The 15,951-nt window shown below is 34.2% G+C and overlaps 1 protein-coding gene across 6 annotated transcripts in view; it reads right to left on the reverse strand.

Annotated features, from left to right (window-relative positions):
- The window catches only part of ZCCHC7 (zinc finger CCHC-type containing 7), a 297,645-nt gene that overhangs the window by 160,129 nt on the left and 121,565 nt on the right, over nt 1-15,951 (reverse strand). The gene's annotated exons all lie outside the window — the stretch shown is intronic.

Below are 15,951 nucleotides of genomic sequence, written 5' to 3' on the forward strand. Positions count from 1 at the left end.
AATTCTGTGAGAGATCCAATATCCCTTTTCTACTTAAGTTAGCCAGAATCGGTTTCAATTGCTTACAACTACGAACCCTGTCTGTACAGTCAGCTCTGCTGACAGTTTTGCACCCAGACCATTCTACCTGCTTGCACTTTGCAAACCCTCTGGTCATTTCAGTTTTATATTCCTCTTTCTTAAAAAATGTTCCTGTAATTTATGAAATGTTAAAGTAATTGTCATTGATCTCAAAATCTCTATATTAAACTTTTCAAACAGCAAGCACTGGTTATAGATCCTAGCTAACTGGCAAGAAGTAGAAAAGGTATTCAGCATTTTTTATTTGCATTTTGCTGTGAGTAATTGATTTAATAACATTACTATAGATTCACAGTTCTCAAATTTTTTAGTCTCAGGACCCCTACACACTCATAAAATTGTTAAGAACCCCAAAGAGCATTTATGTGAGTCATATCCATAAATATCTACCATATTAGATGTTAAAACTGAAAAAATGTTAAATAGTTCTTAACTCACTTAAAAACAATAAGTAAACTCGTCATGTGTTAATGTAAATAACACTTTAATGAAAAACAACTATATTTTCCAAAATAGAAAGAAATGAGAAGAGTGGCATTGTTTTGCATTTCTGAAATGCTTTTAACGCCTGGCTTAATAGAACATAGCTGGTTGTGATATGTTGCTTTGGTTGAAGTAAATGAAGATGACCTGGCGTCATACAGATATGCAGTTGAAAAAGGGAACTAAAGACTATTTCAGTAGTCTCTTAAGATAACCGTGGATATTGATGTTTAACACTACACCAAATCCAACAAGTGGTAGTTTCTCAAAGGTTAGTTACTATGTAAAATCTAAAATTGGTCTCTCTTGTTGCACTTTGAAAGAATTTTTCATCCATGCTGATTTTGTAACATCGGATATCAGTCATATGGAAAATACTGGTTCACTGAGTTATATACTTTGTGTGCACTTCCCACTTCATCATACAGAATATTAAAAGACATGTACTGATGCATTCAGACTTAATAAAATTAATATTTTTTATTGATCCATCAAGAGTATTCTTAAGTGAAACCAACTTTACTTTTTTTTAAACTGTGATGTATGGAAGAGTATAATGACATTATAGTTTGGTGCAACTGCCTTGCTTTGTGCTAAGGGGCCAAGTGGTTTTACTCATCATTGGTTTTGCACCATCAGTACAAATGTCAACATAGTAAAAAAAAAAAGGCAAATAACTTCTTAGTATTATTATGAAAATAGATTTGATCCTGAAAATCCTCTGAAAGGCACTCAGGGACTCCCAAAGGTCCACAGACCACAGTTCGAGAACCACTGCTGTAGGCAGAAAGAGTATTTAAAGCCAAAAGGCACTTGGTGTTTTTGACAATTTGGAAAGAAACACAAAGATCTATGACCTATAATAATTTGTAAATTCTGCTAACTCACGAATCTTAATGGCATGTTCCATAAGGCTGCTGTTTGGAGTGAGTAAACTCTGTCAGTATTGGCATCTTACCATGATTTTATCTGTGAAAAACATCCCTTATTTAAAAGTCACCAGTTCATTGCAGCTCTATTTACAATAGCCAGGACATGGAAGCAACCTAAGTGTCCATCGAAAGATGAATGGATAAAGAAGATGTGGTACATATATACAATGGAATATTACTCAGCCATAAAAAGAAACGAAGTTGAGTTATTTATAGTGAGGTGGATGACCTAGAGCCTGTCATACAGAGTGAAGTAAGTCAGAAAGAGAAAAACAAATACCGTATGCTAACACATATACATGGAATCTAAAAAAAAAAAAAATGATTCTGAAGAACCTAGGGGCAGGACAGGAATAAAGACGCAGAGGTAGAGAATGGGCTTGAGGACACGGGGAGGGGGAAGGGTAAGCTGCGACGAAGTGAGAGAGTGGCATGGACATATATACACTACCAAATGTAAAATAGACAGCTAGTGGGAAGCAGCCCCATAGCACAGGGAGATCAGCTCGGTGCTCTGTGTCCACCTAGAGGGGTGGGATAGGGAGGGTGGGAGGGAGATGCAAGAGGGAGGAGATATGGGGATATATGTATATGTATAGCTGATTCACTTCGTTATACAGCAGAAACTAACACAACACTGTAAAGCAATTATACTCCAATAAAGATGTTAAAAATAAAATAAAATAAAATGCAGAAGTAAAGTAATCAAAGCTTTGGAATACAATATAGAGGAATCATATTCAGATATGATAAGAGATCTGACTTACAGTCTAAACTGGACAAATATATGCAATACTTTCAAAATGTATTAACTGCAATTTTCAAGAACAGAGATTTACCTTTGGAAGGCAAAACTAAAAAAACTGAAAAGGTTGTAAAATATAATTTAGGCTCATAAAAAAAATAATAAAATAAAATAAAAGTCACCTGCTAGAGGTGATCTGAACAGGTCAATTAAAAATATTTGTTGGAAGGAACTATGTGTTACATGGAAGAAAATAAGGAAATATATGTTGTAAGAAAATATAAGGCAATATATGTTACAGCAGTGTTTATTAATTTAAGATTTTTCGAAGATCTCAATATCTTTCCTTTAAACTGTCAACAATATTTGGCTGGGCAAAGAAGCACACTCATTTAGTCTTCCTTTACTTGCATTATAGAACCTACCATGAGTCATCTAGTCCCATTTTGATGAAATGAATGAAGACAAGGACCTAAATCTGCATGATATGTAACCAATACGGATTCCAAAGAACAGAGTATTACCATGCTCATCCATTAATATCTATTCAATTATTTATAATCCTGTTTTCCTGAAGCAGCTGAATTCAAATGCCCAATGTTGGCGAATATCAAAATATAAACATACTAGCAGGCTGTTTTGATACTAGTTATAGGGCAGCAGCAGCAATATGAGAAGTATTGGTGATTATTAGAACCATCATTCATTTGCATACCACTCTTTACAATTTTAGAAGCATTTGCAACTCCTTTATCTAATTTCAAGTACATAATAATTCTTGAAGTAGGTAGAGGTTATTACCATCTTTTTATGAATAAGTAATAAACTCACATATTAGTGGGCTTAAATTCAAACTTTTGAGTCCTTTTAAGGGCTCTTTCCTTGACTCTATCATTTGAAACTGTCTGGTCATGATAATTCCTCCTTTTCCTCCCCTTTTTGTTGAAAAAACAATTGATATTCATAATAATGAACCTGGGATCCTCAAAATTTCAAAAAGCCTGCTGAATCTTCCCAGATAACATTAAAACTAAAGATAAAAGGTTAAAACAGCATTTTAAAATTTAAAGCATTTTAAAATTTCACAATTCTTTGTAACTTAACAACAAAAGCAGTAATTTCCCATTAAACATAGCCCTTTCCCTTAACTGTCAGCCAACTTTAAAAATTATTGTCTTAAACCAAATTTACTTATTCAACAAGGATTTGAGTATATACGATGTATGATAGTTGGTATGAATATTTTTCAAATTAAGGAAACTTGCCAGTTTTTGATACAATTGGCATTCACTATAATAAATAAGCCATGATTTTTCTGGTTCCACTTTCTCTTCTTAACTCCCATATATCTAAAATATAATGACAGACCTTCTACTGACCCGCTGTTATTAGTGAATTCTGCTATATATCCCAATCATTAATGTTCCAATAATACTCACATATTATTAACATAATAAAGGAATCAAAGAAGAGAGATTTTGATTAATATTTGAGCAAAATTTAAACAATTGGCAAAATCTAAATTAGTTTTCTGGCACCTGATTTCCAGTCTAAAGATATAAGCAAACATTCAATAACTCAATTTACACTTTTTAAAAATATATGTTGACAGGATGTTTAACTTCACAGTCTACCTTTAAAAAGTCTACTTTAAGCTATATAAAGGAAGCAAGATATGTATATCTATACCTGTGAATCTTAAAAGCAATGTTATTTTTAATCTTTACCAAGACAATTACCAATAGATATTTATTTTATATTTCTTTTCATATTCATGTCACCTGCAGTGACTCAAAGACCAAAGTGATAAGAAATCCCTGTTGGAGTTTAATGTAAATCATTGATGTCAATCCCCCTGGTCCCACTATATAGATGTTCACATCACATGGTCAATTTAAATGAAAATACATGGACTGTAAATTTTAAATTCATTTTTTTTATTCTTCAAGTTCACTCAGTTTACCATGTGTTCAGACAAATCCATATCATGTATAAAGATGAAGAAGTAGAAAAACTGGATCAAAAGAATAAAAATGATGAACAGCCATAAACTGCAATAACATTAACATCTTTGATTCACCAAGGTTCATTAAAGAAGCAATATAATTAAAATTTGCTTTGGCATTGCCATCCTTATTCATAAATCCTGAAAGCCAACCTTCGCCATAAGTGATAGAAACTAAGAGACATATTATTTCACTCAACTTATACTATGATTCTTTAAAAAAAAGAACTATGATAATAAAAGGATCGCACAATTTAGTTACTTTTCTTCATTTTGTTTTTTAGGAAATAAACAGAAATCACATTCTCTGTTGATTTTTAAATAACATAAAAGTTGAATTTTCCAATGAAGTGCTTTGTTGCCTTATCTGTAGACCTCCTGGAATCCTCCTATAACTTATGACTGTGGACATCAGCAAGCTTGTTCTAAATTTCACTAGATTCGCTCATTTTTTTGGGCAAATGTGACAGATGTTTTTACTTATGGAAGTGACTATAAGCTGTATAAAATAAAAATGACTCAGACATATTTTAAGGTGAAAAAAGGAAATAAGTATAAATTTCAGATTTTATAAAATTTGAGATTTTTCTGTAATAGTCTGAAATTAGAGTATGATCTTTTAAATAGGAGTATTAAAGACTGATAAAAGCCTGACTCCACTTCTAACAGACTAATAAAAACTACACTACCTTTCATACAAAATAATTCTACTGGTGATTATTAGCTCTCAAATACCAATGTTCATACTATAACATGGTATTAGATTTGTCTTCACTCAATTTTATACCAACAGGTGGGTAAGAGGTATTAAGCCAAAATCAGCTCTGGCTAGCACAAAGCTAACTTAAATTGGGTTGACTAGTAATCTGAGTTTAAAAAATTTATTTGCAAAGCTGTTATCATTTCATCTTGAATTTTAGTTACACTTCAAATTTCACGTTTACACTAAATAGAAATCTCTATGCATTTTCCTCTAGTGAGTGCAGGAGACTACTGTGTTTACATTTTGTATGTGACAGTAAGTACTTTAGAAAAAACACCCAGATGATAAGAAAGGCTGAAATTAAAGAATTCCAACATTGGCTATTAAAATTATATTTAGAGTATATTGAATTAAGACCAATGATTGTTACGCTACTTGGCTCTGGCTCATTTGGGATGCATATATTTACTTTTGCCTTTGGCAAAAAATTAAAAATAGATTTCATAAATATTTGGAAGCTCTTGGTCACAATTTTTGACTCTAGTTTATATCTACATATTCTTTTATGTCACTTAAAACCATGAAGAGAAAAAAAAAAACTTATCCACCTTGGATATACCGGGTCACTTTCAGAGGAACGGAAAATCAATTTCAAGCTCTTCAAATGGGAAATATTAGATCTATTTCCATAAATCCAACGTATTTGCAAAAATTTAAACTATTTGGTATAGTTTATACTAAACTATAATAGACATATTAAATAACTATACGCTTTTAGAAACAGATTTTTTAAAAATTACAAATATAAATAAATCTATGTTTTATGTACTAAAAAGGGCAAGGCAAGAACAAAGAGAGGAAAACAGAAAAATTAAATTAAAAACACTAATGTAAGCTAATACTGCTTACATATGAACATCAAGATGCCAAGGGACCCAATACAATCCTCAGTCTAACATTTTCAATGGCACAGACTAGTGATCACACGATACTGGTGATACTCTCTAGTTACCCCTGGCAACCTTTCTCAACTGTAACGATGCTACCTTACAATAGCTTTCACTGGGCAGCTTTCTCTTCACTTAGCTGAATGCTCTGGGACCATCTGCGTCGGCAAGCATAAAAGGCCAGCCTGCCTGTGGGCCCGTCACTCTGAACACCACCTCTCTGACCCTGATTAAATACAACTTTCAGTCCTTTTTGTCCTCCCTGTTGACTTCTCCTATTAAGCGAGCCCTTTGACAAAGAAAGCGGAAGAGTGGACTAACTGCCCCCAAGAAAGGTGATGTCTGATACTGCTCAACACAAGGATTAGCAAGCCAATACATAACAAAAGCAAGTTTGGGGGGAGGGGAGAGGTAAAGAAAAAAATGGTTTTAGCTAAGGCTTTGACTAATTCAGTAGGTACACAATTCAACAAATAGCTATACAAGAGGCCTTCTTTGAAAGAAATAACTATAGCAGAACAATAATTTGGAGAGATACCTTTCAACATCTTGACATAAGGGCATGACATTGACAAAAACACCAGATATTTGTTTTCTATTTGATTTTTTTTTAATTAAAAAACTTAGAATTGAAGACAGGAAAAATGGAGGCAAAATAAGAAACAGAAAATCCAGAAGTCATCACTGTAATTTACTGTCTCATTAGAAAACATTAAACTCACTAAATTGACATTAGTTATTCAAATATTTAAGAAAATATTTAAATAAAGGTGGGAAATTGCAACATTCTACAAAGAATCATTTTTGTAACTTATCATATCCAGACCAAGAGAACTTCAATTTAAAAGGACTGTTTCACAAGATGAAGTACTTTAATATGAAGAACTCATTCTAAAATTTCTAGGCACATGGAGGCTTGTGAATATGATCTACAGTTCCTTGGGGTAGTCAGTACCCACCAACAGGGCAGCAGATCAAAATCACCACTTTCAATTATACCACCACTTTACCAAGTAACTCAAAAGCCTCCTTGTCTCCAGATCAGTCCAACCAATAAATGAAGGGTCTGGTTGGCTCAATCAACAAAGCAACTGAATAGCACAACCTCATGACATACCTTGAAACAAACAAACACACGCATACACACACATACATACATACAACCTAAGGAACTTTATTTAAGTCTACTAAAATGTATAACCTATAAAGTAAAACTTGACCACACTTATTCAAAGAATGGCCAATAAACCTAGAAAAGTCAAATGGGGTGGGGTGGGGGTGGCCACGGAGAAAGAAGGGGAAGGAGGGAGGAGGGGTAGAGAGGTTCCTAGGGCACGTGGGCCTTTCAGTACTAAAACTGGGCAAGTCCTGGACAAACCGGGACGAGTTGGTCACCCTAGGAAAGGAAGCCACATATACTGAGAAACTATTATGCTATAAGTGCTGTGCCAGATTCTTTCACACAACTTATTTAATCTTAATTAGAATTCTGTAAGGAAAGAATATTTTAAATGAAGAAGTCTAGCTAACTATGAGGATAAGTAATCTCAACAAGGCTGCACTGTTAGAAGAATAGGAATTTGAATCTGTCTGCTTGTCTCCAAAGCCACGATTTTCCCACGTGGTCTCTTCAGGAGTTTAGTAGAAGGGAGATAAGGGGTTCAACTATCATTTTACTTCAGAAGCCACAGTCAAACTCAGCAAGCTCAAATTCTACACAATCTGACTATACCGCAGTCCAAGAGAGCTACAGAAAAACAAAGCAATGTTTGATTAATCATATGAATTAAATTGTGGGCACTTGAGCTGATAACTGAACACTTTAGAAAGACTACAGACAAAAACATTCCTACTCTGCTGGGAACAATTCCTTATTGCTAAACTTTCTGGTTTACTGGAACTGGGAATTGATTCCAATAAAGAATGAGGTAAATTGTATATTTGGTACAGAGGGTAGGGTCAGGGATAGAGAATGATCAGAAATGTGTTCCAGAGAAGGATTCGGATATAAAACTTTCAAGGAGGGTACAATTTTCCCTTTCTAAGTTTCTTTGATGTCTCCAATAGTTCCCACTACCAAGGTACTCAACATACTGTCACTACAATCAATCTTAGTGTCAACTTGGCTGAAGGTCCACAGATCACCCTTCTCACCAAGAGGCCACTCTATCAGTCAAATATATCAGGTGAGTTTTCTGGTAATGAGTAAAAGTGACCCAATCTACTCAGACAGTCCAATATCTGGGTCAAATTACAAGTGTTTGGATAGGTAAGAGAAAACAAATCAACAATCCTCCTCCTCATTATGGATGGCTATTAGTTATTAGTGAGCACATGTCTTCTATGTGCCATGGAACAGGCCCCAGAAAGGTAGAGTAAACCATGGTTCTATCTTCGAAGCTTCATACTACAGGGGGAGTGGCAGGTTTCAGAAACATAAAAAATCAGAAACAATAAAGAAAAGCACATGCTATAAAGAAAAGCACATGCTATAACATATAACAAGTTACATGAGCTCAGAGAATGGAAAAAATAGGAGAGGGGGAGGGGGTCCAACAGAACTTGAGAAAAGGACAGAATTCAGGTAACCAGAGAAGGAATGGGAGAATAATCTAGATTGGTGGAAAGTAAACCAGTGAGTAGTCCAACTAGAGTACAGTACTCTAGAAGTACTGAGGGATTAAACAAATCAGAGCCAAAATTTTTTCTTTAGGCAACTGTGAACCACTGAAGGTTTTTAGAGTAGGAGAAAATCTATTCAAGCAAAGTTTTAAAAGATTAACCTGGCTATGGTAAATGTAGAAACAGAATAATAGTATAGATAACAGACTATATTCTCACAAAATTATTTCTCAAAAATCTTTAATATAGATTTCTTTTTGAATCTCTGATTTTCTTATTTTATCCTAAACACACATAAAATTACTCCAGGTAAACACTGAAGGTAAAATGGCTCCACCATTTTTAGCTATATGATCCAAAGTTCATAAAACAGTTTGTCTGAACTCAAACAGTAAGAGCCTTACCGTAATTCCAATGTCTGACAAAAAAAAAAAAAAAAAAAAAAAGGCCATGTCATGGAAAACTCACATCAACAAAAGCAGAAATTTTGTTGGTGTAACAATCTCCTTGCCTCCCCCACCCTAAATCCACCCCCCATCCCCCGCCAAAAAAACAGTAGATGCATAGGAGATTGATGGTAGGGACTTGGGTGGGAGGAACTGACCAAGAGACATAAGGGAAAGAATAATATTCAAGGAATGGGTAGACTATGTTCTATAACAAAGAAACCAAAGAAGGTAAGAGAGATATACAAATAGCTGAAATAATATATCTGCTATAAAAAATAGTTACGACATCTGCTATAAAAATTTAGATCATCACTAGCTGAAGCAGAGAAAGCTTTACAAAGGAACTATCAGTCGAGCTGGTTTTGAAGGCTGGTTGAACTGAATTCTGGCAGATTGAGATGAGACAAAGCATTCCAGGTAGAAAAATATGAACAACAGTCAAAGCCGTAAAATTTGAAAAGTATTTAGTACGTGGCTATAATCTAGCATTCATAATAGCAAGCTTTTACTTGAATTATGACATGCTTGCTGATTCTGCCTTGGTATCTTAGTGGAGGCAGATGAAGGCAGCTGCCAGTGTCTAGCTATATGCAGCGCGTGTCCAATAAAGGGCTGGTTCCTTCCTTTCATTGAGCATTCTCTCCAAGTGGCTTCTAAGCACTTAGAAGGGTTCTGCCAAACAGAGATCCCCAGCTCCTGAATACTGCTATTAGAAAATCTGGATTAACTGCAGTTGCAATGTCCAAAAGAGTATAAAAGAACATTTTGTTTAACTTCCCAAACAATGCAGGAATCTTTACTGAGACATTCCAGGTAGGAAAGTAAGAAAGCTGAAGTAACATTATTTAAATTTTAAATTATTTAAATTTGTAAACAGCCTGCACATCCAGAGGCAGTATGGTATAATAGGAAAAGCATTAGGTCTGAAACTTCACCTTTTGGAACCTATTTCCTCAAACATAAAATTGGGTTAATACCTGTTCTGACTACCTCCTCTGAAACCTGTAAGGATTATATGAGAAAATCTGTGAAAGTACTTAAATCTTAAAGCACTACACAAATATATTCTACTATTGTTTATGCTGGCTTAAGTACATTATAACACTAAAAACTAATTTTTAACAGAGTCATACCTGGAGAAAAGTTGAGAAAAAGCTTTTGTTTTTTCATAAAATTGCAGTATTTCACAGGCTTATGACTTACTGCCAAGCAAAATGAAGAAGAAAATATAAAATATCTGAAAACTGAATAAAGTTTTCAACTTTATTATTTTTATCAGAATTGGGCCAATGGCTTTGAAGTCTTAATGTCCTTAACTGCTACCTTGGAAATCATTTTCAGAAACAAAATAACACACTGGCACAGATACTACTGCACCTAGAACAGGGACAGGCACATAATAGGCATTCAAGATTCTGATAAACTGAATAAATAAAAAATTGTTTAATTCCTCTCTAAGTATACTTAAATGCAGAAATGTCACCCATACTTCACTGATAATTTTTTGCCCATTTCTCTCTACCCTGGTCCCTTTTCAACATTTTAATTTAACACTCTTAGTGAGCAATGAGACTCTGGGAAACTTACTTGGTATCACTTGTTTTCTTAATTGGAAGACAGCAATAATAATATCTACTTACATTCACAAGGTTGTGAAGTGAGGTGTGAAGGATTAAATGAGCTAAGGAACATATCATACATAAAGTACATATAAAATACACAAAATATATGTAAAATACAGTGCCTAGCACAGAATAGATAGGTCTGTTTCCTTCCTTATTCTTAAATCACTAACAAAGGAATTAAGTCAAATTTTATTATAAAAAATACCATTATAGCAAAAAGTTCACTGTAACAAACTATTTTCCTACCCCAAATGATGGTGCACAGTGGTCCATAGTTCACTACACCATTTTTTTAAATTAATTAATTTGGCTGTGTTGGGTCTTCGTTGCTGTGCGTGGGCTTTCTCTAGTTGTGGCGAGCGGGGGCTACTCTTCATTGCAGTGCGCAGGCTTCTCATTGTCGTGGCTTCCCTTGTTGCAGAGCATGGGCTCTAGGCGTGCAGGATTCAGTAGTTGTGGCACGCAGGCTCAGTAGTTGTGGCTCACGGGCTCTAGAGCGCAGGCTCAGTAGTTGTGGTGCATGGGCTTAGCTGCTCTGTGGCATGTGGGATCTTCCCAGGCCAGGGATCGAACCCGTGTCCCTTGCATTGGCAGGCAGATTCTTAACCACTGTGCCACCAGGGAAGCCCCACTACACCAGTTTTATAGCACCATGGCAATGTATTTAGTAAACGTACTCTCCATTACACTAAATAATATCCTATATATTGGCATCATACAGTAAATATTTCATAAATTATTCACACTGTCTTCTGCATGGCCACAGAAACACAATGAATTGGGCAACAAAGCATTATCGTATGTTGATGCCAAAGATGAAGATACCTAGGTACTGTGAGAGTAAATGAGTTGCCTAAGGTTATCATCTGGCTAATCAGTGACAGAGCCAAAGTAAAATTTAACATCCCCTATTCTATATGAAGCACAACTTCTACCATGTTACTTTTCTTCTTTTCTTTCTCAAACCTGACTCTCCTTTAGTACTCATTATCTAGAAGAATGGAATCACTACCTCTTACTTGTTTCTAAAAAGCAACCGGTTTCTTTATACCTGATCTTACTCTCACCTGCCCAACCCTCTGTTATTCTCCAGTCTTCTACCAAACTGACCTTCCTAAATTGCAAATGTGATCATGTCACTCACTATCTTATGAAAAATCCCTTCTAGAAATCCTTAAATTTTTTGATCATATATATCAGGCCCTTCATAATCTGATCCTAACTTACCACTCCAGACTAATCTCTCACTACTTTCAATCACCTTCACAATCTATGCTCTAGCCACACCTAATTATACATAAATCTTTGAACAAACCAATAGCAGCTGGGCTACATACTTGCTATTCTCAGAACCTGCAACCCTCTCTCCCTGCTCCATGCCCACATCCATTTAGCTTACTTTTATTTATCCTTCAGGTCTTGCTTTAGTTTTCCTCCAGGAAGTCTTATTTCATCTCTCAAAACTGAACTGGGAATTATTCTTATGTGCCCCTATGATGTCCTGTATTTACATCTATCAAGGCACTTTTCTTTTTGTATTGTTAATACCTGTTTATGTGTCTAACTCCTTGCTAAGCTCTGAGCTAGCCCCTTGAAGGCAATATCACAGCTTAACCGTGTCAACCACACTGGTAGGTGCTCATAATAATTTGTTGAATTGATTTTGGTTCACTGTTACATGTCTCCCAAGGAATTATTTGCTTATTTAATAATTTAATACTATATTTTAAATTATAGTTTCAACTGTTCACAGATCAAATCCTCTCTTTTGCTTATTTCAACCTGCTAATTTCTGAAAATAGCTACTTATCCAAAATACTAGAAGGCAGAACACTGAACAATGAAGAAAATCTATGTATTCTATTAAGAGTATTTCAAGGAAAGGATGAGAATCTGGAAACCACTGGCTTATTTAATTGTGCTGCTTATATTTATATTTAAGTCACTATGCCAAATATAAAACAAATCGCTACATTTCATTCATAATCTGACTCAGTATTGTTGTGTCTGAAAGTGATTCTTTTCTTTTAAAGTTATCTTAAATTTTTCTTTGGTCTTAAATATCAATTTGTTTTCTAGAATAATGCATCTCCAATTTTATATGGTAAAATAATTGAGTAAACAGGGTTTGATATGCTAAGAATTTGATATACCTATTTGACATATCAAAACAGGGTTTGATTCACCTTACGGAAGACTTTTTTCTTAAGTGAGATATATCTATCATGTTTTGGTGAGTTCTTACTGGGAAATTAGCTATTATAAATTATTCAATGGAACAAATGCTTCTCCCCCATCCCCTTCCCTCACTACTCACTAAAAGAAAAAAAGAAAAATCCAACACTGGATTCTATTCCACAGTGAATATATATGAAAAAAACATAGTGGCCCTCACTGATCAATCATGGCAGAACCCTCATGGCACAGTCACCAAAGCTAACAAGGAGAGCAAAACATCTGCCACCCCTTTTATTAAAGAAAAGGTGAAAATTATAAGATTAGTTAGGTTTTAGGATGGAAAAAAATCTTGGCAAAAATAACTATCATTCATTACCTCTTAATACATGAAGATTAAAGTTCTCCTTTACTTTTCAAGAAGTTTATTATAAATGAAATCATGTTTAAATACATTAAGAATTGCCTTTTAAAGAACTCATATGGATAAGCTATTTTAAAAGTAAATTTTTTATAAACACTCATTTATAAATTGAGTTTTTTTTTTTTAAACAACTCTGCCTAAAATAAAATACAACTGCTATTACATCATGGTGTATTTCATAGAAAATCCAGGTTGTTCTTAATAAGAAATGTATGTATTGAAAAACTATGGGCTGGGGTGGCCTTTATTTTTTTAAGAATATATTCTAGAACAATGGAAATTCACTTCCTCAGAGTTCACTTCACAAGTACTTGACCTGTACCACAAAGCAGCTCAGGCTCTCTTTGCAAAATGGCTAGTATAAGAAGCAAGAAGACTAAGATTGTAAGCCAAGCTGAGCAGCAACCATGTGGCACTACAAAGCACCACTGCGAGACAATAAGCATACCTAAAAATGCTGGATTTTAAGGTAAATCCTTATTGGTTAACGGATTGCAAAATGAACACAATGAGAATCAAGATATGCAGGATAGAAAGTTTGGAAACACAGAAGACAAATTCTATAGTCATGTCCTTATATCACATAATTTTATGCAAACTGTTCATACTATGCGAAAATCCAGTCTATTGTGCGATTCTCTTTGTGAATTAACTAATGAAAACATTGGAAGCCTAGCTAGACGAGTTAATGTTTTCATTTGAACTTTGATCAACCCTTTGCTGATACAGTTGTACAGTAAAGACTGAAAAGCATTTCAGTAGCCAATCTGGACAATTTTTCTGTTGTTGTTGTTTTCCAATCAACCATGTCTACAAAGAAAGCAGGCTAACTCCTCTAGCATAGTTCACAGTGCAGTTTGAATAGTTGTCCCACGGCTTTATAAGTATGTAGTATGTGTGTATATAAATTCAGTTTTAACCCTAGAGCATGAATCTTGAACACTGCACAGTGCTTTCTGTGATACTTAACAATTTACTAATGAACTCCAGAATGATACAAACTCCAGAATGGTACAGTTTTAGACTGAGGAAAGGAGGAAGCAATGTTAATGTCCCCTCTAAAATAAGCTCATTTAAAAAAGCAAGTAATATTTTACCAAAGAAAAACAGCTGGATTACAGAGTTTCCAAAGCACTTATAGCCAGCAGTATACAGTGCTGAAATAATTTCATAGGGTGAGAATGGTCAGATGATCTGCCAATTTTACACAAAGGTTCAGAATTTTTCAAGAAGCCCTTGTTAAAATCTTTAAATCTGTTTTTACATTATGCTTAAATTTTATAAGGTAGACTTATGACATCAAGATGAAAACAAATATATATAGATTTCAAATGGATGACTCATCAATTCCTTTAAAACCTGTAAAATTTGTACATAATGAACTTCACTCAGAAATAATTCTAAATTTCCTGCCATAATTCTTCCCATGTTTTGGCTAATGTTAAGCTTAATGTTAATCATAATTTGAGCATTTTAGTTCTCTAAAATAAAAGACATATGCCTTTTACAAATAGATAAATAGACATACATGACTTCCATGACTGCTTTTCCTTCATGCTATTTTCAAGTGTGAGGGCCAAGTTGTCACTGAATCTGGCTTTCCTTAAATGCAAAAACATTTAGTGTGCTGATACAATGAATTGGTTTCTGGAGTTCAAATCTATTCATGCTTTTATTTAAGTATATGTAAATCTTTTAATTTGAAAGCAATTCTTAATAGATAAAATTAATATGTAAATGTAAACTGTAAATATAAAATACACAATTTAAAATAACTCCAGGCAGCAAGCTCTAGATTTCCATTAATATCTCTGCAACAATTAGAACATGTTTTTAATAAGAGTTTCACTGTGTCATGCTGTCATCTTGGTTTTACTGCATTAATACAACAGAAAGTGCTATCAGATAGAAGTTTAAAAGCACTATCTACATAGAATACAAAATTTGATGTAAGTATGTTGTATCATACAGCATTAACAGTCCATACAGCAAGAGAAATACATATTGTGTCCAGGATTGCATAAGCATACATTTTCTCCTTTGAGAGCACTGTCAAGTACCGTGGGAAGCAAGGAAGTGCCCCCATACATACAGCAAGGAAATTATATACCTGAAACACAATGGATCCATTTATAAATCTCTAGTCAAAGAAAACATCAAATGTATATTCCCATTTACCATAGATACTAAAGAAAAACTCAAATTTGATTTTAGTATCATTTGGTAGAAATCCAACCAATACAGATTTTTGACCTTTGTTTGGAAATTTTAAGGAATTGTATGTAGATTACACCAGAACAAGTATTTAAAATGTTAATCATTTTCTTAATACTAATTTAAACAAATAAGCAGTTTATGCTTTCCTTATTTTGGCAGCCAAATATTTGGAATTTAGTTGGATACCCTATGCACTTACCCCATAACAAAAGCAAGTTCACTACTATTTATTCAGACTGTAAGCATATCTTGATAATGGAAGAAAAAAATAGTAACGGAAAACTCTGAGAAAATATCGGCATCAGTAAGATAACAATCCAACACCTATTTTAACAGGAAAAAAAAAAAAAGAGTTCACTGTTTCAAGATCTGGATTTATATATCCTGAATGATCCTAAACTGATGAGCCACCGACTTAGGAGAAAGCTCTATTGATGTTAACCTCCTTCATTAGGTAGTCAGCAACTTAGTTATCTAACCCTGGGGTTAAACATTTTATTGCCGTAGTCAATTTGGAAGTTATAAAATTCTTCTGTTGGGGGT

This window comes from Lagenorhynchus albirostris, chromosome 7 (assembly GCF_949774975.1).
Source record: "Lagenorhynchus albirostris chromosome 7, mLagAlb1.1, whole genome shotgun sequence".
NCBI lineage: Eukaryota > Metazoa > Chordata > Mammalia > Artiodactyla > Delphinidae > Lagenorhynchus > Lagenorhynchus albirostris.